A 26,442-nucleotide genomic window follows, 5' to 3' on the forward strand; every position below is an offset into this window, starting at 1 on the left:
GCATCACAGCTGGAATGGGAACTGTTCTATCTGAGAATGCAACTCAGGCCATCACACCAACCAGCCTCCCATCCATTGACTCCATCTTCACTTTCTGTTGCCTCAAGTAACTACTATATCAAAGGACCATTCCATCCTGGTCACATTCTCTCCTCCTCCCTCCCAAAGGACAGAAGATACATGATGATGAAATTTTAAGAACAGTTTTGTTTTCCTGCAGTTATCATTAGTAAAAGTGGATGCTTTGCACTGTTTAACTGTGTTTTTTCTCTTTAACATTTTCCCCTGAACCTTTGCTTTTATTCTTCCACTAATACACAAAACAAAGATTTTCACTGTATTTCAGTAAGTGTGGCAAGAAACAATTCAATTCAATATCCTCGACCTCTAAAGGGGGAAGGTACAATATAGGCTCTTTGACTGGCGCTGCTCTGTATATATCTCTGAAAATGACCAGAGAACATGGAGAATAACCCTTGTCACCTTCAGAGGGTGACCAATGTGCACTGAAAAAAATGAAAAGGTTTATTTTGGTGCAATAATGGACCAGATTTTACTCAATCTAAATTGCCATGGTTCTTGCAAGTCCATGAATCTTTCATAGTACTAAGGGGGCAAGTCTCAGCTCCATGTCTCATTGCCATTGCCTTCAAGTGAGATAGAGCAAAACACAAAGGAGCATCAACACATACTGCCCAGATGCCCTGCCAAAGATTATGCTGTCAAAGACCTTCATAGTCATTTCTTAGTATCCCTGATAATGAGAAACAGTTCAAAGCAGTTGAAAAATATTTTTATTATCTTCATTAATGAAGTTTATTGTCATATCCAGAAGTACAATGGACATGCAGTGAAAGTCAAGTTTATTTTTATCTGATTGCCACAAGTATAAACTGACAAAACAGCATTCTCCAATCCTTGGTGCAAAACATGCAGGCACACAACCAGACATAACGCACATACAGACAAATAATACATATGCAGGACCCATATTCATCTATACAAATAAATAAATAAATGTTGTTTTGTAAATATGAGAGTCTCAGATGGTTAGAGTGAGCAGTTCCTTCAGTCGTTCAGCATTCTTATTGCCTGTGGGAAGAAGCTGTTCCTCAGCCTGGTGGTGCTGTCTTTGATTCTCCTTTATCTCCTCCCTGACAGGAACAGCTGTGTGGGGAGTGGAAGGGGGCCTCAATGATTTTGTCTTATTTGCTACAGGTTACCAGGTAGAGTACATAAAGCACACCAACAACAATTTAAGTATAATTAACACTTAAGAATAGAAACAAAATAATATATAAAAGCAAGATAATTTAAAAAAAAATCACAGTTAGTTAGTAGTGCAAACATGTGTTGACTCAATAGTGCGGATAGACATTTGATGGCCTTGAAGTGGTGGTTGGTGGTTCTTGAATCTGTAAAAAGTAAATAAAAAACAACATTTAAGTACATTTACTTAAAACATATTTAATTAATATGAATTAATTTCAATTTAAATTTTAAGTAAATAAAATTTACCTTTCCAATCCAGCGATCTGAAATAAATTTGGGCTACCACACATTATAAAAGAGGACTGGCTGATTTGGTGATGGTCAAAGAACTTACTTTAAATCCAGATCATCGGCTTATAATATACAGAAGCACTCCTTTGGACACCTCTTTAATGTTAGAACTACGGTCTATTGCATATAAATGGTAGTCTAGCCATGCAATCAGTGAGAAGATTTAGGTGTGCACAGCAAGAACAGGAACAGAGCAGTGAGCCTTTCTTGGCACTCTTCCAACCAATTCCTCTGTGTACCTCTCACTGTCTTTTTTTTTAAACACCTTCTTAACTAAAAGAATGCAAGTCATGAACAAGTATTTCTGTAACGTCCTTAATGTTCAACGAAGTCTCACCAAATCCCACAAAGTGTGTGAGTTTCAGAAGTGGAGATGAGACCAGGACAATCCAAAGACTAAATCCACCATTGTGCCTTCGTCAGCTGGGGATCAATGATCAGATGATCATGGATTTTGCTCAGAAGAGCTAAATTTCTGACTGGCATATAAAGTTACATTGGCAGAGTCGAGGTCTTTCAAATGAGCCATGAACCTAAAGCCCCATTTCAGGTAGACATAAGATGCCCCTTGGCACTAATTTGTCAGTATTTATCCCACAATTAAAAAATGATTAACACTTTTTTCTCTATCCATCGGAAAATCCACAGCTTCACAAATAACATAGTGGTGATATTTAACAACAATAAATTTAATTAAAAGCATCTTTAATGTATCAAAGTGTTTCAAAGTGAGATAAGGGTGCACAATGAGATACCAGGACAGATAATCAGAGATAGGCCTTTTAGAAGTATCAAAAAGATGGTAGGTTCAGCAAATAAATTCCAAAATCTATGACCTTCCACAGGTCAATGATAATAAATATTGCCAAATCTGGTATGTGCAATTTATCAAAGGCTTGTCATCTCACCACATTGTGTATGACTATGTTGGTTTTTCATTTCAGCCATCCTCGATCAGTGGAGAATTTGACTATTCTATTGTAAAATGGTGACACAGAAGTATTCCTTTTCTGAATTGAACACAGTTTTGAAATAAGTTCACAAATGTGTTTCAGAACTGTGATTGTAAAGTTATCAGCCATTATCTTATGGTAAAATTTGTGTCCTCTTGCACTGCGTTAGAATCTTTACATGAAAGGCTGCAAGCTTTATGAGGAAGGTACTGCAAGCTCCATAAAATACAATAAAATAACAAAAGAATCAGAAAGTCTTGCATTTGCATAGATCTTTTTGTCAGTTCGAGGCATTGAAAGGAAGTAAGCCTGGGCAATGGGCCAGATTCAGGATGATCTGGACTAGCACTTACCATTTTATTTCAGAGACATACTGCTTATCCTCGACAGCAAAAGATGATAAAGAATCATTTTCCAAGATTTTATCCAGATTGACTATCTTATGTACAGAAGAAATGTGCACTTATGTAACTCCTCAGCATACCACATCTTTCAGCATTCTGAATTCAAGTCATCAGACATGGATTGCAGATTTCTGGCTTTAACACCTTTTTTCTCTCTTCTTTTGGTGATTTAAAATATTTATTCATCTCCCCCTTTCAACATTTTTCTTGAATACAGTTATTTACTAACCTTTACCAATCTCATTCAGTTATCACCAACACAACTTTTGATTTTCAAGTTCTCCTGGTGGAGCATCGTGCGGCCAGTACACCTGATGCCTCGCCACTCCAGCACCCTGGGTTAAATCTTAACTTCCACTGCTGTCAGTGAGGAATTTACTCACTATCCCTTCAACCACGTGGGTTTCCCCCTCTACGCCAGTTTCCTGCCATATCCCAAAGACATGCAGGATGGTAGGTAAATTGGCTGCTGTAAATACCCCATGGTATTTATGTGAATAGTGGAATCTTGAAGGAAATATGGAGAGAATAGGGTGTAAGGTGATTTTGTGGGCATTTTGAGATCAAAATGGCCTCCTTCTACATGAAACAGACTTTCCTGTTTGTGTTCTCTGCATCTCCCTCTTTCTCTTTGATGATGATGATATTAAACAAGAACATCTGCAGATGTTGGGGATAAGTGCAAGGTACAAATTTGCTGGAGAAGACAGGCCAAGCCTGAAACATTGGTTATATATGGACGCTGCCAGACCTGCCGAGTTTCACCAGCTTATTTGTGGTGGTGTGATGTCGTACAGAAAAGCAGACACAAAACTTAAAAACAGGCTTTATTCCACTTAAATTCCCTGCTGCAGTTAGCTGACCTCGAGGGGCCGGATGTGGCTTATATCCTGGTGGATGATTGGCAGCTGACCAGGTGGGGCTTGGTCCATTCAGGTCAGCTGATTGACAGCCGGCCTGGTGTTGTCTTGACCTCCAGTGCTCTTCCTGCAGGTGCACAGGTCGTCCCCTACAGTAGGCTAGTGGTGTATCACCACATGTGGTGATGGTGATGAGGGTAGGGGGAGGAGGAGAAGGAGGGGAAAATGAGTAGGAGGGGAAAAGGAGGGGGAAGGAAGAGGAAGATTTATTGTTATACACATCATTAAAATGTGGAAATGCATTGACATTCTTGCTGGCTGCCTCTCCACAGTTATGTAAAATGGATGAACAAACAATATGTATAAATTATTTTAACATGTCAGAGATAAAAGGACAATATAAATTGTTAGATAAATATTCTTTTGCTTTTAATGCAAGATGTGACAGTGCAGACAGAACTTTGGTAGATCTGAAGTAATGTTATGGTTAGGGTAGTTCTGGAAGCTCTAAGCCTTCAAGTTAGTGGGGGACAAAACTGTTCTTGAACCCATACATTCCTTTTTTGATCATGCAAAGTAGCAAACTAATCCAAATTGAAATTGACTCGAGGTATCCACAAACTATTTACCTGCTAGCCTCTGTTCCTCCCCATCTCCTCCCCTTGCCTTCCTCATTTCCCTTCCCTTCCCTCACCACCACACCCACCCTACCACCACCCCCCCATCCCCCTCCCACCCCAGCCATCATCACCTTTTTATTCAGGCATGTGCCTGATTTTTGGTATCCCTGAAGATGAGCTCTGGCCTGAAACTGCCTTACACTTCCTATGGATGCTGCCCAATCTGCTGAGTTTCTGCACCATTTTTGAGTACTGCACTGGAGGATTAAGGCATTATTTTGTATACCAGTAGTTTTCAAACTTTTTCTTTGCTCTCACTTACCACTTTAAGCAATCCCTTACTATTCACAGAGGACCAATGACATAGGGATTACTTAAAATGGTATGTGAGTGCAAAGAAAAAGTTTTAAAACCACTGATCTGCACTAATTCCATTGTCCTTCAATGCCTTGTCTCTTTAACCAACTGCCTAAATACATCTTAAGCATAGTGCTTGTATCTGACATTCATTTCTAAAGGAAACATATTCCAGATATCAATCAGTCTGTCAATATCCCTTTGAAATCAAATCCCCTTTAAAAATCCTCCTCATCTTATTTATCCCTCTTTTTATTCTATCTTCACATTTTCATCCTTTTGCCAAGCTTGCTTGAATATGTCCAACTGCACTAACGAATTTCCCTGCCAAAATATTAGTCCTGTTCCTGTTAGCTTCTGGAGATCCCATCTGGCTTGTAGAGATAAGATAAAATACTATAATTAGTTTGTTGTCATATACATTGTACAATGTACATATGCACTGATATTGGTACCTGCTGCAGCTGAACAGGTCCATTGTGAAAAAAAAATCTGAATAAACCCCAACTTCAATAGGAAACTGAAGTGGACAATAAATGCAACAATATATTAAAAAAAAGTTGTTCTGCGTCCCGCAGAGGTCTTCTAAAATATGGCCTCCCAGGAACTTGAAAGTTCTCCCCCTCCCCACTTCTGTCCCATTATCACAACACAAGTGCGATTCCTCAGCCTCTCCTTCCAAAATTCAACAATAGGTTCCTTGTCTTGGTGGCACTGAGAGCAAGATTGTTGTCCAGCTGGAAATGCTACCTCAAGAGACTGTGCATAATGTCCTTCGGCTAATGCTACCAAAGACGAGCAGTTGCCCCATTCACCTGAATGGGATAGTTGACACCATGAAAAAAACCTGCAGAGAAAAGCTTTTTATTGTTTTGTATTATTACTAATGTAGTAAAATCTATTTATTATTTTCATTTTTAAAAATAATTTTAGTTCTTTAAAAATATTTAAGCCTTTAGATGTACTTGTTTTTGACTACCTGTGTGATTGAGAATATTTTAACAGCCATTGATGAGTATAGAAAAGGGCTTTGTCCTCATTGCCTGCTTCACCTTCAGGATGGTGGAAGTGTCAAGTCAAGTTTATTGTCATCTGACTGTAAAAGTATAGAAACAGTGTTCTCCGGTCCTCAGTGCAAAACATGCAGTCACACAACCAGACACAACACACATAAAACAAATAATACATATGCAGGACGAGTATTTTATCTATAAAAATAAATAAACAAATATTACTTTGTTAAAATGAGAGTCTCGGTTGGTCAGTTTAGCACTTTATTTGGACATTCATCATTCTCACTGCCCATGGAAAGAAGCTGTTCTCAGCCTCGTGGTGCTGGCTCTGATACTCCTGTATCTGTTCCCTGACAAGGGCAGCTGAAAGCTGCTGTGTGTAAGGCAGAAGGGGTCCTCAATAATTTTGCATGCCCTCTTCAGACAGCAATCCCAGTAGATCATTTCAATGGGGGCAGGAAGACTGCAGTGATACTCTCTGCTTCTCTTATGGTCCAGTAGATTGACTGCCGATCCATTTCTCTGCAGCAACCGCACCACATTGAGATGCACATAATGGTGGCTGGTAGTGTTACCCACTTCAGTTTTCTTAGAAAGTGCAGTTGCTATTGTACCTTCCTGATAAGTGAGGAGATGTTGAGTGTTCATGATAGGTAACTAGTTAAGTGAATTCCACTACAGGGTTGTTGATGTATAGTAGAGGGTGGTCATTTCTGGTCCTCCTGAAGTCCATGATCATCTCCTTTGTCTTGTCCGTGTTGAAACTCAGGTTGTTCCTCTCACACCATTTCAAAGATTTTCCACCTCTTCTCTATAATGTTACTGATGAGACCAACTATTGTAGTGTCATCTGCAAACAATAACACTGTTGGAGCTGGATCTGGTGATGCAGTTGTGGGTCAGTAGCATGAACAGGAGCATGCTGAGCACACAGCCCTGAGGTGCACCAGTGTTCAGTGTGACAGTGCTTGATATTCTGCCACCGACCTGGGCAGTGGGTGGTATTTCCATTAGGAAGGCCAGGATCCAATTACTGAGAGGAGTGTCCCAGCAAGGACAAATTCTCCATCAGCTTCTGGGGAATGACCAAGCTGAAGTCAATGAATAGCAGCCTGGCATGTGAGGCATTGTTCTTCAGGTAGACAAGAACAAAATGAAGTGACAAGGCTCTAGCATCATCTATGGAATTACAGGTGAATTAAAATAGACTTATCCTCTCTAGGAGGTGTGCTTTGATGCATTTCATCACCCTATATTTGAAGCATTTTATAATGGTGGAGGTCAGTACCACAGGGCAGTAGTCATTGAGGCTTGTTATTGTCGTCCTCTTGGGTACTGGGATGATGGTGGCTGCATTGATCGCTGTGAGAATGATGGACTGCTGCAGTGAGGTGTTGAAGGTGTCTGTGAAGACCTCTGTCTATTTATCTGCAGATTCCTTCATTACCCAACCAAGTATGTTATCTAGTCCTGTTGACTTGTGTGGATTCACCTTGTACAAGTTTCTTCTCACCTTGGCTGCAATTTGAAGAAAAATACCTGAGCCATTGCTCTTTCACTTTTTGGATGATTGAAAAAGGGATATTACTCTGGCCTTGAGCAATGTCATGCAGCACTGAACTATAGTTCAAAGTGATCTTTTCTCCAGTTAGAATATGTTCAAGTCTTACATGAAGGACTTTAATGAATCATTATGTACTCATCAAACAAATTGGCAACCTTTTTCATGGGTTTACTATTCTTGGGGGGAAAAAAAAGATCAGCCTTCCCATATTATTTGTTGGAATTCCTTTTTGTAATTGTATTCCCTTTATCACAATCAACAAAGTTTATTTCTGGAACTTTCAAGATCACTTCTTCCAGGCTGGTCCAATATCAAGCTTGGATGCCTACTTGTTAGCATGAAACTAGTCTGTTAATTCATCATAACTTGTTGGGGTAAGTCTGCTGACATAAATATTCTTTGCTACCGTGTTATTGAGCATGAAAATGAACACAAAAAAAGAGTCAATCAGATGAGGACACTGGGCTAGTGACACCTTTGTGTGTGGTGCATGGCAAGTAAGAATTGACAAATTTTGATGACATAAAACAATCTTGAAATGAAATGTAATCAGAAATATAGAAAAGCAAAATAAGATCAAGAGGAAGTGGTAAATGCAAGCATTCATAAAGCTTAGACTATCTGTAATATATTTCAACCATTTTGTTCACTGGAGGACAAAAAGAGAGAAATAAGGTGACAATGTTAAGCCACAATGCTACAGCAAATGGATTTTGGTTTCCTTATATTCAAAGCAAGTTCCTTTCACCCTCAGAAACAAAAAGCATAGAAATAATCTATGTGAATGTAGCTTTAAAATGTGTAGGATGCAATATTAATGGTGCAGGCTTTATTAGGCTCATGGCTGGTTTTCTTTTTCAATGTAATTTTATGTTCAGCAGAGATGCAAAAACATGACAAGGGATGGATAAAAGAATAAATGCTGTGGCAGCCATCTCCATGCAAGGTGCAGTAAGTGGGTCATGTTCAATGTTTAGATTGTAGTGTAGAAATTGGGAAAGAAACAAATGAGGACCATATGGTGTTTGATTAGATTATAAAAAAAGCAATGACTAGGTGGCACGTAATTTAATATTTTCAAGACTGACAGAGAAATGCCTTCAAGGGAATGTATACGTGACAGATTTGAATTTTCTAAATTGCTGTGATGTGGTCTGAGGTGTGGCATATGATTTCAGATTTAGATTTCAGATTTATTGTTAGGGTGCAGACATGACATCACATACAACTCTGAGATTCTTTATTTCCTGCGGGCACAGCAGAATTACTACTAATTGGTAGTGCAATACAAAACACTGTACATAGCAGATACATGTAAACAAATAAAGAACTGTTAACAGATAATGAATGTAAACAAACTGTTCAACACAGAGAGAATTAAAAAAAAGAAAATCAATAAAGTGCATAAGTAAGAGTCCTTAAGTGACTCCCTGATTGAGTTTGTCATTGAGGAGTCTAATGGTGGAGGATAACACCTGATGGTCCAAGTCTTGTGGCACTTTTACTTCTTTACTGATGGCAGCAGCAAGAACAGAGCATGTGCTAGGTGGTGTGAGCCTTTCATGATCGCTACTGCTCACCAACAGCAACGTTCTCTGTAGATGTACTCAATAATGGGGAGGGTTTTACCTTTTATGTCCTGGGCTGTGTCCACTACCTTTTGGAGAGCTTTACACTCAGGGATATTGGTGATTGGTGTTCCCATACCATTCCATGATGCAGCCAGTCAGCACACTTTTCACCTGGATCCAGGAAAGTTCCTCCAAGATAGTGACTCCCAAGAACTTAAAATTCCTTTTCACTTCTGATTTCCCCCAATGATCACTGGATTGTATACCTCTAGCTTTCCTTTCATGAAGTCAACAATAAGCTCCTTAGTTTTGGTGATATTGAGGGCAAGGTTGCTGTTGATGCCCCATTCAGCTAAATTTTCAACCTCCCTCTTGTATGTTGACTCATCCTCTTCATTTATACAATCCACTACTGCAATATCATCAGTAAATTTGTAGATGGTGTTATTGTTGTACTGAGCCACGCAGTCCTCGTTGTCAAGGTGAGTAGAGCAGGGAACTAAGAACACAGACCTGCGGTGCTCTGGTACTGATAGAATTGTGGAGGAGCTATTCTCACCAATCTTCACTGATTGTAGTCTGAAGGTGAGGAAATCCAGGATCCAATTACACAGTGGGGTATTAACGTCCAGGCCTTTGAGTCTGCTGATCAGTTTTGAAGGGATGATGGTGTCAAATGCCGAACAGTAGTCGATAAAGAGCATCCCATTGTATGCATCTTTGCTGTCCAAGTGTTTCAGGCCTTCAAGTAGAGCCAGTGAGATGGCATCTGCTGTAGACCTGTTACTAAGATTGACGAACAGGAATGCATCCATATCACCACTCAGAGAGGGGCCAATATGCTTCAACACCAGCCTCTCAAAACAATTCATCACTGTTGATGAAGGTATGACATTCACATAGATTATTTCAATGCTTTTTATTTCAGAGGGTGAAAGGAACTTGCTTTGAACATTTTGAAAGCCAGATCCGAGGATCTGTCCTGGAGCCTCCACATTGATGCATTCACAAAGAAGGCTCGCTAGCGACTCTACTTTGTGAGGTGTCTGAGGAGATTCAGTATGTCACTGAAAACTCCTGTAGATTTCTGTAGCATGTTCCATGGAGAGCATTCTGACTGGCTGCATCGCTGTCTGGTATGGAGGCATCAACTCTCAGGACAAGAGTAAATTCCAGAGGTTGTTAACTCGACCTGCAACATCACAGGCACCAGACTTCACTCCATTGAGGACATCTACATGAGGTAGTGTCTTAAAAAAAAGAGCAGCCTCTATCCTCAAAGACCCCCACCACCCAGGCCATGCCCTCTTCACTCTGCTACCATTGGGAAAAAGGTACAGGAGCCTAAAGATGAACACTCAATGGCACAAACACAGCTTCTTCTCTGCTGCCATAAAATTCCTGAATAATCAATGAACGAAAGGCACTGCCTTACTTTTCATACACAGTTATCTTTATTTTTTATAGTAATGTTGCTATAATATGAACGTTTTCACTCTGATGCTACTGTAAACACTAAACTTCATGTCTTGTTCATGACAATAAATTCTGATTCTGTTTATGAAAGCTTTAAAACAGGAATTTTGGCCCATGTAAAATTAAATGATTTTAAATAGGGTATTGAATCAGACAGCAACCGTTCCACAGTTCCTGGTTGAAACTGGGAGTAGGGAAGACCAGGAGCCAGGAGCAAAATAGCCGGGGATCAGTTAGGATCTGTAGTTGTGGAAGCAAGAGTGGCAAGGATTTGGAAGGATTAGCACTGGAATTATAGTGGAGTCTTATCTTTTCACCGACATGTCTTCCAGAAGTATTGAATAGTAATGAGAAATAGTGACAGTTTTGAAATGAGAAAGAAAGCAAATATAGCATGCTCAAAGCTTGAATACTGAGTGTGAGCAGAAGGAAGTGAGAACCACAGAGTAGGTGAGTGCATTGTTGAGATTCCACAATACATGAAGTTTGATTTTGCAAAACTTAAGGTCTGGAAATACTTACAACAATGCAAGGTGTGAAAGGAATATAATTTGGATGTTGTTTCATTATCTATTAACATGTTTCCAATGTAATAATTTGACTATTAACATACAAGACTGATAAACCCATGTAACATTCTCAACTTGATTAGGTTCAGTGCACAGCTTTAATTTTAATTACTTCATAGTAGTTTGAATAATTTAGAACTTATCAAAGCCCCAAATGAATGCAATTATCCTGTTGGGTTGGATCACAGATGGTGATAATCCATTGAAATTTATTTAATAAAATAAGGTATTTTTCATGCTGAATTTTTCAGGAAAAGCTCAATTCCTTCAGTTGCCAGGAACAAAATGTGCTGAAAGCTTTACTGTGATAGCATCTGGGGAACAGTTTGAACTGCGGCAGATTGAACATGCTGTAATATTCATCTGTTCTAATATAATTCTTGAGCATTTGAAATTTAGCAGCACATGTGGTGCTAGCTGAGGGATGGATTACAAATCAGACAATAGGAATTATGCAGCATGTATACAAAAAAAGAAGCATAAATAGGAAAAGTTGATTCAGGATCAGAGCATTAAGGAATATTTAGAAATATAGGTCTTGAATATTGACTATTGAACCACTATGCTAACTGGGGGAGCACAGTTAGCGCAATGGTATTACAGTACCAGCCACCTTGGTTCGAATCTGGCGCTGTCTGTAAGGAATTTGTACGTTCTCCCCATGTCTGCATAGGTTTCCCCCAGGTGCTCCAGTTTCCTCCCACCCTTCAAATCTTATGGAGGTTGTAGGTTAATTGGGGTATTTGGGTGGCATGGGCTCATAGACCGGAAGGACCTGTTACCATGCTGTAAATCTAAATACATTTATTTGGAATATAAGAATCTGAGATGGGCAAAAAGAAATGATTGAGAACAAATAGAAAACGCAATTGATCCTGCAAAATTTCTCAATAGCTCAATAGCAATAGCTCAAACAATTCAGCCCACAGTGGATCCTTCTCCAGATAGGAGCTGGCCAAAGAAAAATGACAGTAAGAATTAAACTGATTGGAACAAATCAGGTTATTTCAGTTTTCAGATTGAAACAAGACAGTCTGCAGATGCTGTAATTATAATTAATGCACAAAAGTGCTGGAGAAACTCAACAGGTCCTGCATTGTCCATAGGAGACAATGATATATATAACCATTTCAGGCCTGAGTCCTTTGTCAAAGTATGAACACAAAACAGACATGTGCCTAAATAAAAAGCCAGGGAAGAAGGGGCAATTGGAGCTGCACAGGTCAACAGCCAAGAAGGCACAGGTGGACATGGATAGGAAGGCAGCAGAGAAAAGCTGAGAACTGATCTGTGAATGCAGAGCTGGAGGAAAGGAAAGAGAAGGATAAGGAGAGGAAGAGAGACAGCTGAAGCAAAGCAGACATAGGGACAGGAAAAGGAAGGGATGGGGGATGGGGCTAATGGAAAGTGGAGAAGTCAATGTTAATGCCAGCGAGTTGGTGGATGCCTAGATGGAATATGAGGTTCCTCTAATTTGTGGGTGGTCTCAGTTGGCAGTACATGAGACCATAGACAGACATGTCAGCATGGGAATTGTGTAGGGAATTGAAATGTGTTCCCACAGCGAGTTCAACATAACTGCTGAAGACAGAGTGAAGGAGATCAATGAAGCGATCACCCAATTTGCCTTCAGTTCTCTGACATAGAGGAGGCCACAACAGGGGCACTGAATGTAGTAGATAACCCCTGCAGATTCACAAAGCTACACTTTAAAAGACTTTTTGAGGCCCCAAATGGTGATGAGGGAGGAGGTGTGGGTGCAAGTGTAGCATTTCCTACATCACAAGTGATGTCCTACATTCTACATTCCAAGGAGGCAATTGGTGAGAAAGGATGTCATGGAGAGTGTGGTCCCTGTGGAACACAGAGAGGGGATGATGTGCTGGTGGTTGGATCATGCTGTAGATGGCATAAATTATGGAGGATGGTATGTTCAAAGCAAATGCTGGTGAGGTGGTAGGTAAGGACAAGTGGAGTCCTGTTCTTGTTGCATCTGGGGATGGAGGGGCCAGGATTGATTTGTGGGCAATGTCAGATATGTGGGTGAGGGTAGAGTTGATGGTGGTAGAGAGAAAGCCATGCTTTTTGAAGAAGGGTGACATTTTGGATGATCTCACATGGAAGACCTTGTTCTGACAGCAGATGACAGAGAAATTGTGAGAAAAGAATTTAATCCTTAAGTGTGTGAAGAGGTTTTGTCGAGGTAACTGTGAGTTGGTGGGTTTGTAGGAAATGTCTATTGAGAGTTTGTCTCCCAAGATGGAGACAGAGAGATGGAGAAAAGAAGAGTATTGCTAGAGTTAGACCATGAATTTGAGGTCAGGGGGAAGTTGGCAGGAAAGTCGATAAACTTGACAAGCTCATTCCCAATGTAGTGTAAGAGGAGTTGAGAAGCCATGCCTGTAGCATGAATTGTTGCACATTGTCATTAAAAAGGCAGGCATAGCTGGGGTTTCAGAGGTCAGGTTACAATCAACACTCCTTTAGATCTTTCAAGAAGTGGCAAGAAACATTGGGTCTGTCACTCGCTGTTTTCTTGAATCTATGCCAGTGCCAGTCATCCAACTGGAATCAATTCACAAAGGCTGCTATTCTCAAAGTAGTTACATATGCCAGGCCACCTGTCTTCTGTATTAGAAATCTACCAAAAAAATCCTGTTTGGCACATAGATATCAGTTAAAGATTTGATTGAACCATTCCTTAGGCGATGGCCAAGAGGAAAAGGTGACCTCAGTTCAAAACTCTCCAGTGTCAATAAACCAACCATTAAAGCAAGATCTAGATTTATCAGGAGGTTAGGAAATATTTAAAAAAATCTTTGGACACTCTTATGAAATAATATGATCAGATGTAGATTTGAAACATTGTTAAATATGTATAATATTATACTGTACTTTGATTGTCACTGCTGTTTGAGGCCCTCAGGCTGTTATGAGCTCTGTTTGCTGTAATATATTAGATAGGCACAAAGTAAAGTGAGAAGTTCCAATGCTTAGATGCAAAATATATTCAAAGATTATAGTTGTCAAAAAACTGGAGAATTGTAATGTGAAAAAAGGGTTCACTGTTTGAATTTGATGCAAGAGTTATTAATGCCCACTATGCCCACCCTTGCAGCCAGCAATTGAAAGCTTTCTAACAACTGATCATCCTGACATTAATGTCCTTCACAGCTGAGGCCAACTCTCCTGGGATTCTGTTCCAATCCTTTCTGAATTATGGATCTCAATCTGAACCTTCTGAACCCCTTGCAAATATCTCATTGTCCGTTCTTACCAAACTGGAAATATTACAGACCTGTCATGAACATGTACTGCAAGTTTGAATCTCTTATTGTGCACTATCTTATTGTGCAAGAAAATTGTGAATTATTTTGCCTGGTTTTGTAAGAAGGTATAAGGTTCATGGAGGAACATAAGCATGTATGATTTTAAAAGATCAAGTTACATATGAATTCAGTTCCAGATTTGGAATGATGATATTGAATAAGATATTCCTGTACAAGAGCTTCTAACAGGGTCGATTGTCAGTTACATTTATCCTGCCAATAATCTGTTCAAAATGCTTTTGGCCTGTTAATGTAAAATTGAACACATCTGATAATAGGATAGTGAAGAAACCAGGGCTTTAGGATCTGATCAAACAAGACCACCATCTGTTACCCCATGAAATTTAATGATGAGGAACAAGATGAATTCAAAGGTTGAATTCAATCTTAAATCAGGAACATAGAGGAATTAAGAACAGAAAGGATAGATTGTCACGTGTTAGAGCTAGAAGGATAATGGAGGCTAGGTCATTGGAAGTATTTTTTTTAATTAAATTTGTGGAAATGGAGTGCTGTGAAGAACTGGAAAAAGACTTGAGGAAAGAGTCAGAGTGTTATGGGTTTGGAAAGGAAAGTAACAGGTGTTTGGCCCATAATATTTATGCTGATCATTACATACCTATCTATACATCCCATTTATCTGTACTTGGTCCTTAGCCATCTATGCATAGGTGTATCAAGGATATGGCAGCCAGGGAATGTGTCCAAGGTACCACTTGAAGGGAGCACCATTGTCCTTGCCCATCAATCCTTGTAAGAGTTTAAAACAAGCTTGTATGTGCTATTTAGGAGCATGAGTGCACGTTGAGTCAGTTTAGGTGTTGTTGACATCCTCAATATCAGTTCCCTTGACCGGTCTGTGCCTTGGTACTGCCAGTTCAGCATCCCCTTTGCTTCCGGTGTCTTTGCTCACCCACCAAAATTTGCACACAACAGCACTGAGCATTCTTCGAGGGGCAATGTCTCCAGCACCAATCTTTCTTTAATGATGATGTAAAAAAATTAGTTCTACGCAGTGTATGTGGTGAGCTAAGCAAGCAAGTGGCTGAAAGTTGGCAATTTGTTGTGTGCATGCACCGACAGAGCCTGGAAATTATTCATCCCCACCCCTCCCCAAGCCTCCAACATCCCTTGACTGATTTATTACAGATAGAATACTTTTCAGATCAGTGAGAGAATAATTGGCATTAATACTTTTGCTATAACAGCCAAGAGGAGGGTTCAGATTCGGGCATTGGGAAATCTGGTGACCGGAGCTCCTGATGCCTGATTCCGAACCCTCCCCTTGGCCTAGACTGGAGCTCCTAGTGCCCAACTCCAAATCTTCACCTGCCCTCTGTTGGAGCCAGGGGTGAGGAGGGTGTGCACTGAAGAATGAGTTTGAGTGTGGGTTTTGGCATCTTCCTGCTTCTCTCCCACTCTTGACGTCAAGAGTCACCTTTCTATCAAAGGTGTCAGGGCATCCATGGCGTTGGTAACAGCCACTCAACACCTTTAACTTTGGCTGCTTCACTCCAGACTGGGGAATGTTGCTTGCTGCTTTCATTCAGCAAATGCTGGCCTTCAAGTAGGCAGAGGGTTATTTTTAATTGTCGTGTTTTTAAGATGTAGATTATTTTCCAATATCTCAATATATCCAACACAACATTGGATATGACTAATTTAGGGTTCTACAGTAGAGGGGACAGGTAGGGAAGGTGAAGTGGATGGCGAGACGGCAGAGAGGAATGATTGAGGAGTGAAGGTTTGAAGTAAATAATTTTTAATGGGGGCGCAATTTCAGTGCTTTCCATAGGTGCTATTTTCTCTAGATATGCCACTGCATTTATGCCTTGGTGATTCAAGTGCTTGTCTAGATATTTTTAAGAAGTTGTCAGAGTACTAGCCAGTACCACATTTTCATGCCATGAAATCCAGATTGCAACCAAAGCCTGGGTGGAAAAAAATCTTCAGATCCCTCCAACCTTGGTTCTCCTCATTTGAAAGCTATGTCCATTGGCTTTAGACCTCTACATTGAGGGAAATGTTTCTCACTATCCATCCTGTCAACATCTCTCATTGTCCCTTTATCATAATAGTTTCCTTAATTCTACAGCTCCATTACCACTCTCCACACAATGTACTGTGACATACAATGATTTCCCACAATGCCTTTAAACTTACTGTGGTCCAGATTACTGTGTTCCTTTTCAACTCAGCTGATTCTGTTTCCTGTGGTACTTTGTGTAATGACAGAGTGCTAGTGATCCTCCTGACCACAAGAGGGAGCCAGAGATTATTTTGTTGTAGTTTCGGGTTGGATGCAAGATGAATGCCTCCACATGGTCGTGCATGAGTTCATTTGCTAATAAAATATAGTTGTTTTAAAAGAACCCAAGTTTCTATATTATAATAAAAGAAACATCACATTGTACCAGGAGTGGGAGTAAAATCCATGAGTCTGCAGAGTGTGTTTCAATCATTATCAACAGAGTGCCAAGGCTCCTGATGCTGTTAATTGGATTGGTAATGTTGACCAGTCCATGATTCAGGCTGTTCCTTCAAACTATTGGACTTGATAGGAAACCTGATGCATGGAAGATTGCACTTCTACTTACTGCAGTGGGACTTCAAGCACTAGAGGTTTTCAACACATTTGTTTTTGCTGAGGCAAAAGACCAGGGCAAGTTTGATGAGGTTATTGAGATGTTTGATGAACACTGCTCACCAAAGGAAAATTAAACAGTCGAAAGGTATGTGTTTTGCTTGTGTACGCAGCTGCAGAGAAAGAGCTTTGATACTTTGTTTTATCGGACATAAAATTAAAAGCAAGAACATGCAATTTTGGACTACTGCAAGATTCAATGATCAATACTCAAATTGTTTTTGGGATTATAGATAACAAAGTGTGTGAGAGAGAGAGAGAGAGAGAGAGAGAGAGAGAGATTGTTGCAAGAGACAAAGCTTACCTCACCTGGAGTTGTGAAGATATGCCACACCAGTGAATTAGCTCTGCAGTACGTAAAAAAAAGTTCAGCGAGAGTGCAAAAACCAGTGAAAACAAAAATTGAGAGATAGTAAACAACAAAAAGAAGGAAAGACATTCATTTGTAAACAACGGGGCACTCAACATTCACCAAATAATTCCCAGCCTATGGAAAAGTCTGTGATAAATACATTATGTAAAACAATATTTTTTTTCCCCAAGGGAAACAAAACAGAAGTGAATCTGTACACACTATAGAAGAAACTGCTCTCAGTAGGCTCTTTCATGTCAAGTCTCTACCTGGAGGCCGGCTATAAGCGCGGAGGGAAAAATATAAACACCTTTCATGGAGCAGCCCCAAAAGTCTGCTCTTGCATCACATTCAGGTTGAAAATGCAAGAGACACTGCAGGAACAGATAAATGCAGAAGATTCAGCCTGCACAGCAACAGACGAAACACCACCTTTGCTAGACAGTAGTGGACAAGCAGAGCCAACACAAGCACCTGTGTTAAGAAGATCCACATGTGTTGCCAATGCACCTGACAGACTGAATCTCTCAAAAAAAACTGCACACTTAAAAAGTTTGTGCTGCTGATGCTGTGTTTATATTTGTGTTGAACATTAAATTGAAATGAATACTATGTCATGTTGTTAGACTAAACATCTGAAAGAAAGGGGATGTAATGATAGAGTTTGAGTGATCCTCCTGACCACTAGAGGGAGCCAGAGACTAGTTTGTGGCAACTTTGGTTGGATTCAAGATGGATGCGTCCACATGGTCATGAATAAATTCTTTAGCTAATGAAGTATTAAAAGAATCCAAGTTTCTTTATTACAATAAAAGAAACATTGCACTTTGAAGCTTATCTGGACCTTGTTTTTTGAGTGAAACACAAAAGTTTGCTGATGCTGTGATTATACAAATAACACACTGAAATTCTGGAGTAACTCAGCCGGTCTTTTCAGTGTCCATAAAAAGCAAAGATACATTGCTGACAATTCGGGCCTGAGCCCTTCTTCAAAGAATAAGCAGAATTAGCCAGAAGCAGAAAATCTCAGAATTCAAACCATGCTGGTTGGGGGAGAAATCCAGACCAACACAAAGGTGTTAATTGAATATGATGAGGGTAAGATGAGGGTAATTCTTACCTAAGAATTTTTCATGTTTGTGCGAAAGGAGACAAAGAAAAGAGAGAGAGAGAGCTGGGGAAGGAAGTGGGCGTGGGGTGGAGATGGTTTTTGATGAAAGCTAGGGAAGTTGATATTAATGACATCCATTTGGAGGGTTCACAGTCAGAAGATGGGGTGTTGTTCCTCCAATTTGTGGGTGGTCTCAGTCTGGGTGCTCAATAAAACAATCTCCCAGTCTGCGTCCACTCTTTCTGATGACCACTGCAATAGCATGGACCTTCCACCCATTTCAATTCCCCATCCCATTCTCTTGCTGAAATGTATGTCAGAAATTAACAATGAATTAATTAACACTCAAAATTACAAAGGGGTAGTTGCAATTGCTAAATCAAATTATCTGAGATGGGTTTAGTTGCCATCCACCTCACAAATTTTATAACTTCATGATGTTCAATACATACAATTAGGGAAGGATTGAGAACAAGGTGACTTGAGGGAGGTAAATTCAGCTTCCAATTTGGTACAGAAAGAGAAAAAAATGGAGCAGAGATAAATATTGCATTACAAAGAGAGCAAAATGAAAAGAATAAAAAAATAAATGGGCTTTTCTGAAATCACCTGTAAATTTTCAATACACGAGAAAATAAAATTGCTTAAGGTGATGATTAGTTTGGAGCCAGAAATGTTCTTTGGTATTAATTAATATTTATTTACCATGTCTTTAATAAGGAGTATTAACTTGTAATTGCTAGCATTAAACACTAATTTGAAATGAGCATCCCCAAAATTTGTCTTAAAATATAAAAACATTACATTCTCTTTTTTTTGTCTTTCAGAAGTTTGATTGCTGCCAAGTTTCTAAGTGATTTCAATTTCACTGTCCATAAATTGTACTCTGAGACTGTTTTAACTGTGTAGACAATAGAGATTATTAAGGCTTGAATCATACTTGAAATTTAAAATGTAATACATGTGCTTTATTCAAATTAAAACATAAGTGATGAATTACTTCTATTGTCAGTGCTTAATTAATGTGTTAAATTTAGACATAGATTTTTAATTTTTATATTTTAAAAAGTTTAGACAAACAGGTCATTTCAGCCTTTGAGGCCGTGCTGGCCAATTAACCTGCACCCTGGTATGTTTCCAAAGGTGAGACGAAATGAGAGTCCCCAGGGAAAGGCCACGCAGATGGGGGAGAACGTAGAAACCCCTTACAAACAGCACAGGATTCGAACCACGGTGCCGATCACTGGGGCTGTAAAGATGTGTGCTAATCGCTGCACCTACCATGCTGGCCCCAGAAATGGATCATGGATTAAATACATTGTTACTATATAGTTAAGTACATGTTTAGAGAGCTGTTAAATGCTGACAGCACACAGTTCACTTAATTTCAATAACTAGCCTTGAAATAAAAGCACTGCCCATATGCTGGAATCTTCAGCAAACATAGAAGTGGTGGAGGAACAGCAGTCAGACAGGATCCATTGGGAGAAATGTAAGGCAATGTTTCAGGTGTGCACCATTTATTAAGGCTAATGTAGCATTCGTTCAATGCCATGTATAAAGGGGGAAAGAAGTTGGGGGAGGGGTCCAGAGGTGATAAAGTAGAAGACAAAAGGTGTGAGAGTTGAAGAGAGACAGGCACAGGGAGAAACTATTCGGAAAGGGGGTGGGGAAAGAAAAGTTAGAGAAACAAATAAGTATAGGAGTAAGGAAAGAAGAGATGTGAACAGTGGAGTCAGCTGGGGTGGGAGTTACCAAAAATTAAAAGTAATTGCTCATGATCTTAGATTTAAGGCTGTCCAGGAGGAATATAGAAACACAATGCTGGAAAAACTCAGCATGTCAAACAGTGTACTTTCATCATGGCTTGGCTTCGTGAATGAAGATTTAGGAAGGGGGCTGTCCATGTCTGCTGCAGGCTTGCTGGTGGCTGATGAGGCCAATGCAGGACAGGCATGCCCGGCTCCAGCGGCTGCAAAGGAATTTCTGTTTGGGGTTAGGTGCTGTTGTCCATGGTTCTTCCTTCATCTCCTTTTATCCTCAAGATCAGCCCTGAGGCAATGTTCAATGTGGCAGGCACTGAGGGATTTCTTCAGCGAGTCTTTGAAGCTCTTTTTTGGAGTCCCTCTGTCATGGTGGCCAGTGGAGAGTTTCCCATACAGCACAATATAAAGTGTACTTTATATTGCAAAGATAAAGATACCTAACCAACATTTTGGGCTTGAGCTCTTCATCAAGTTATGACGATGGGCTCAAGCCTGAAACATTGGTTACTTATTTTTATCTTTGTAATATAAAGTACACTGTTTGGCCTGCTTAAGTTTCTCCAGCATTCACTTCAACCACTGTTGCAGACTTTCTTGTTTTACTCCAGGAGGAATATTATGTTGTTCCTCAGGTTTATGTCGAGCCTCACACTGATAATGAATGATGTCAAAATATGTTACTGTAGTAATGTTTTGGGGAGTTAAAATGGTCATTTACAGGAAACAAGATTAGGTGTTTTGCAAAGCAGATAGCCAATTTTCAAAGGCCTTACTGATGTGGAGGACACATTTACCACTGTATTTATTAAAAGGGATGAAAAAAGGGATAAGCTTGGCCAAAAGGTTCATTTTAAGTGAAATATTTAAGAAAGTAGGTGGATAATTAGACTGTGCTGGAGAAATTCAGCAGATCAAACAGCATCCATGAGGAGATATGGTCAGTCGACGTTTCGGGTCTGAACCCTTTATCCAGACGAAGATAAAATAAGTAAAATTACACCTAAAAAAGAGGGATAGAAGCTGGAAAGTATTCTCTAACACTTCCACAAACTTCAGCATGATTCCATTGCCATCTTCCTCTCTCCATCCCCACCCACTTGTTACAGGGATAGGTCTCCCTGACATTCTCTAGTCTTCTCTTCCCTCCTTACCTGCCCATCTATCTATTAGGCACTTCCTGCTCTCACCATAAAAAGTGCAAAACTTGTCCACACATCTCCTCCCTCATTTCCATCTGGTGCCACAAACAGACCTTTCAGGTGAGGCAGAGCTTTGTCTGCAGATTGTTCAATCTAAGCTACTGCATTTGGTGTTCTTGTGTGGGCTCCTCTTCACTGGAGAGACCAAACACAAAATGGGTGTCTGCTTCCCCTCTGTCTGTGGGTTTAAACTTGAGCTCCTGATGCCAATTATTTTAACTCACCTCATGATCACTACAATATCATGTCTCCATCCATTGTCATGGTGAGAGCGAACACAAACTTGAGTGACAAAATCTCATAACACTCCAGGAGGGCTTAACCTTAATGGTATAAACAGTAACTTCTCTAATTTTTGGTAGCCCCCCATCCATAACTGATTCCATCTCTTCTCTCCAAGCTTTCTTTCCCTCCTTTCCTAATGGTTTCTGCCTCCACCAGTGTCTCCATTTTCTTTCCACATCTGCCCTGTATCACCTCTGGCCCCCTTCCCCATTTATTTTCTACTTTCTGGTGTAATTTTATCTATTTTATTTTATTCTTGATAAAGTGTTCAGACCCAAAATGCTGACTGACCATTTCTACCCATGGATGTTTGACTGGCCTGCTAAGTTCCTCCAGCAATTCTTTCATCTGTTCAAGGCTCCAGCATCTGCAGCTTTCGAGTTTCTCTTGATGGATAATTAGACTTCAGAGATAAAAGGACAAAATTATTATGCAGCTAAATTGAAAACTCTTGGTGGGTGGTGTGAATATATATACTAATCTAGGATAATTGAAATTAAGAAATAAGGCATGGTATAAGACGTGGAGAGATTTCTAAATTGGGATAATAAAATCATAAAAAGATAACTCTTGAAGAAGAAATGGAAATACTACCAACAGCCAAAACTGTTAATGAAAGTTTGTAAAGAAAAAATTATAGCCTATGGATAAGCAGATTAAGCTGCCTCAATGACGATCGCCCAATAGCACTAACATCTACTGTTATGAAATGCTTTAAGAGATTGGTTATAGCCAAATCCCTTTCAACTTGCCTATTGTCACAATCGCTCCACAGCATATGTAAATATCACTGGCTCTCCACTTAGCACTGGATCACCTAGAAAACAGCACCTCACACATATGGCTGCTCCTCATTGACACCAGCCATCAACACCATTATTCCATCTGTGCTGGTCAACATTCCAAACCCTGGGCCTCTGCACCCCCTTGTTCAACTGGATCCTTGAATTCTTCATCAGAAGACCACAGTCAGTATGAATTGGAAACAACTTCTCATTCTCTCTGCCAATCCTCACATGATCAATGATGCATGCTTAGCCCAATGCTCTACTCACAATGCACCCATGACTGTGTAGCTAGACACAATTCAGATGCCAACTACAAATTTGCCGATGACACCACGGTGGTCGGCAGAATCACAAACAGCAGTGAGGAAGTGGACAGGAGGGAGATAGATCAGCTCGTTGAGGGTGTCACAAATACCTTGCACTCAAAATGAGCAAAACCAAGGAGATGATTTGTGGACTTCAGGGAAACATCAGCAGAACATGAACCCATCCTAATCGAGGGCTCAGCAGTGGAGAGGATCAAGAACATCAAATTCCTGGGTGTCAACATCTCTAAGTATCTATCCTGGAGCCTCCATGTCGATGCAATCACAAAGAAGACTTGCCAACAGATATATTTTGTGAGGAGTTTGAGGAGATTCGGTATGTTATCGAACACTCTCAAAAACCTCTCCAGATTATTATTATAGTAGTAATATAATGGTATATAACTTATGAAATGTTTATAATCTCTTCCTGAACTTACTTATTTACATAAAAGGCAATTGATCAATGTACCATTACTGTCACCCTTTTGGTGGTTTAAGGCATCACATTGGCTTTTTCTTTTTGTTTAGGAGTTATAGATTTAGGATAAGTTGGTTAGTCTTTTTGTTGATTTTTTTCTGCAGGAAAAATAAATAATAATATTGAATTCTGTTTGTTTGTCATTATTGCAATGTCCATTTTTATTTTAGGCTACATTGTAATTACTTTGTACCTGTAAAATTATTAAATTGATAAAAACTTCTCCAGATGTACCATGGAGAGCATTCTGGCTGGTGGCATCACTGTCTAGTATGGAGGTGCCAACGTTCAGGATATGAATAAATCCAGAGGGTTGTTAACTTGGCCTGCAACATCTCAGGTACCAGTGTTCACTCTATTGAGGCAGTGTCTGAAGAAAGCAGCCTCTTTCCTCAAGGCTCTCACTACCCAGGCCAAGACCTCTTCACTCTCCTACCATCAGCAAAAAGGAGCCTGAAATCGAGCACTCAGTGGCACAAGGGCAGCTTCTTCCTCTCTGCCATCAGATTCCTGAATGAACAATGAACCACAGACAATGCTTTACTTAGACTTTTTCTTGCACTTTTATTTACTTTGTAAGGTGGTTTATATAAATGTTTGCACGAAGATGCTGCTGCAAAAGAACAGATTTCATGACATGTTCACGACAAACAAGTTCTGATTCTGAATTTTGTGAATTTGCTAGTGTGAAAATATATGCAAAGAAGAATTTAATGCGCAGTTCTTGATGTCACGTTGCAGGAAGAATGCAAAGTCTTTGGAAAGTTGCAGAAGAGACTTACTGGGACTTTGCTTGGATTAGCTATAAAGGGAGGAAGGTCAAACTTGATTGGTTTTTCTCTGGAGTGTTGGAGATTGAGGGTCAACCTAGGTGAAGGATATAAAATTACAAGAGGCATAGATGGAAATATCAGATACGTGGGACATAGCTCAAAGGTGACAAGGGGTATGTTTAAAGGCGATTTATGAGTGAAGTATTTGTTTTTGCACATAGAATGTTAAATGTCTAGAATGTGGTGAAATCAAAACTAATTGCAACATTACAGAGGCATTTAGGCAGGCATGTGAACAGGCAGAAAATGGTGGGATATAGACTATATGCAGGCAGATGTGAAGGCAGATAAGCATAGACATCTATTGCTTTGCTGTTTTGTTTATATGTTTTATAGAATATTTAAATAGCCACTTAAAATAGCCTAATCTCATCAATCAGCTGCCTCTGCAGACTGGGCACAATTCTACTCCCTGCTTTTTTGCAGCACATATTATTAGGAAGAACAATTTTCACAATTCCTTTCCTTCCAGTGGTGCATTAAAACCATTCCTAGAATGTCACCTTTCATCTCCTGCAGACATTCTCACTAACATCTCCACTTGATACCATACCTTTCGCCTCTAGCATCAGACATTATTATTCCCATGGAAGTTTTGATCTTGTCTGTTTATCTTTATCCGCTCAACCTTTTGCACCAACTAAAATTATGGAAAGATTAGCTCTACGTTTAAAAATGAGAAGAAAATAAGATGCCGCTGGAGATACAGAAAATGCTGATGCTGAATCTGGGACAAAGAATCATAGTGAACCATAGAACATTAGCCCACAGAAAACAGGCCTTCGGCCCTTCTAATCTGTGCTGAACTATTATTCTGCCTCACTCCACTGACCTGCACCCAGTCCATATCCATCTATACCCATCCCATCCATATATCTGGCCAAATCTTTCTTAAATGTTAACACTGAGCTTACTACATTCACCACTTCAGCTGGCAGCTTGTTCCACACTTCCACAATTCTCTGTGTGAAGAAGTTTCCCCCCTAAACTTTTCCACTTTCACCCTTAACCCATGTCCTCTGGTTTGTATCTCACCTACCCTCAGTGAAAAAAGCTTACTTGCATTTACTCTGTCTATACCCCTCATAATTTTGTACACCTCTATCAAATCACCCCTCATTCTTTCTCACTCCAGGGAATAAAATCCTAACCTGTTTAACCTTTCCATGTCACTCAGTTCCTGAAGACCCGGCAACTTCCAAGTGAATCTGCTGTGCACGCTTTCAATCTTATTGATATCTTTCCTATAGTTAAGTGACCAAAACTGCACACAATACTCCAAATTTGGCTTCACCACTGTCTTATATATAAAAAAACACTAACTGCTGGAGAAACCTAGATGGCCAGGCAGAATGTGCAAAGGAAATGTTTTTGGATGAAACACTTCTTTGAACTGAATTTATCAGGCACTTTGAATTTAAAAAAGAAAATATGCTGATGTTGGGAGTCTAGGGCAATCAAAATGCTGGAGAAACTCTTCTCCAGCATCTGTGATTCCTCTAGCACTTTGATTTTTACTCCAATAAGCTACACATGCAATTTCTAGGGATGTGAAATCATACATTTGAACTTGTTAACTTCCTATTAGGTTTAGTAATAACACACGGTGATCAGATAAAAGCATCTTCCTAGGTCTTTATTGATCTCTTTCATAAAAGAATTAGTTGGAATGCCATTATGGTTTGGCATGAAGCTTCAAGATAAAGGTATGCTGTAGAGGACTAAAAATGACAGGTGAAGAGTGTGTACAAGATCAAACCAGCAACCACAAAGGTGGCATATCACACAGGGGTAAAGATGAACAATTACTTTATTAACAAAAAAATTCACTTCAAACTTTAATTCAAAATACCCCCTTTTATATTAATGTCCACTGGTTACCATGCAAATCTCTATAACAGTGTAAAACTAATAAATTCCCCAGCCTAAATATAACATATGTAATTAAAGTTTAAGTTATATTTCCAACCAGCCCACAGAAAAACTTAGACACAAAACAAACGCAAAACACACAAGACTCACAAATCTTCGATCTCAACTGAAGCAAAGATCATAAACAAAATTCAGTTTGTTTGGTAAACTGAAGCCAAAAGATCTTTGAGAGAGAGCACAAAATTCAAAGTTGTCTTGTGTTGCTTGCAGAGAGAGGAACAACTGGCTTGGTCCGGATCCTTCTGGCTGCCTTCGGAATGTTCATCGTTTTTGAAATCCCAACATTCTAAACTGTCCTCTAGACCATGACTCATGCTCTGGGCCTTCTTCCACTCCATAGTACCCCCAGAGGTGGTTTATCATCCAAGTCCAGAAATTTTTAGATCATTTTCTGTACATGCTCAGTCCGTCTCCCAATCTCTCAGCAGTCCATCTTCACCTTGGCTCGCTAAGGCAAATTGTCACTT

General features: G+C 39.8%; 1 long non-coding RNA gene across 1 annotated transcript; it reads right to left on the reverse strand.

Annotated features, from left to right (window-relative positions):
* Positions 1 to 828: 828 nt before the first annotated feature.
* Positions 829 to 26,165, reverse strand: LOC138760125 (uncharacterized). Its single transcript, XR_011355439.1, has 3 exons — positions 26,066 to 26,165; positions 3,784 to 3,939; positions 829 to 1,415 (listed from the first exon to the last, which is right to left on the reverse strand). It is a non-coding gene; the product is annotated as an uncharacterized lncRNA (long non-coding RNA).
* Positions 26,166 to 26,442: the final 277 nt, after the last annotated feature.

This window comes from Narcine bancroftii, chromosome 4 (assembly GCF_036971445.1).
Source record: "Narcine bancroftii isolate sNarBan1 chromosome 4, sNarBan1.hap1, whole genome shotgun sequence".
NCBI lineage: Eukaryota > Metazoa > Chordata > Chondrichthyes > Torpediniformes > Narcinidae > Narcine > Narcine bancroftii.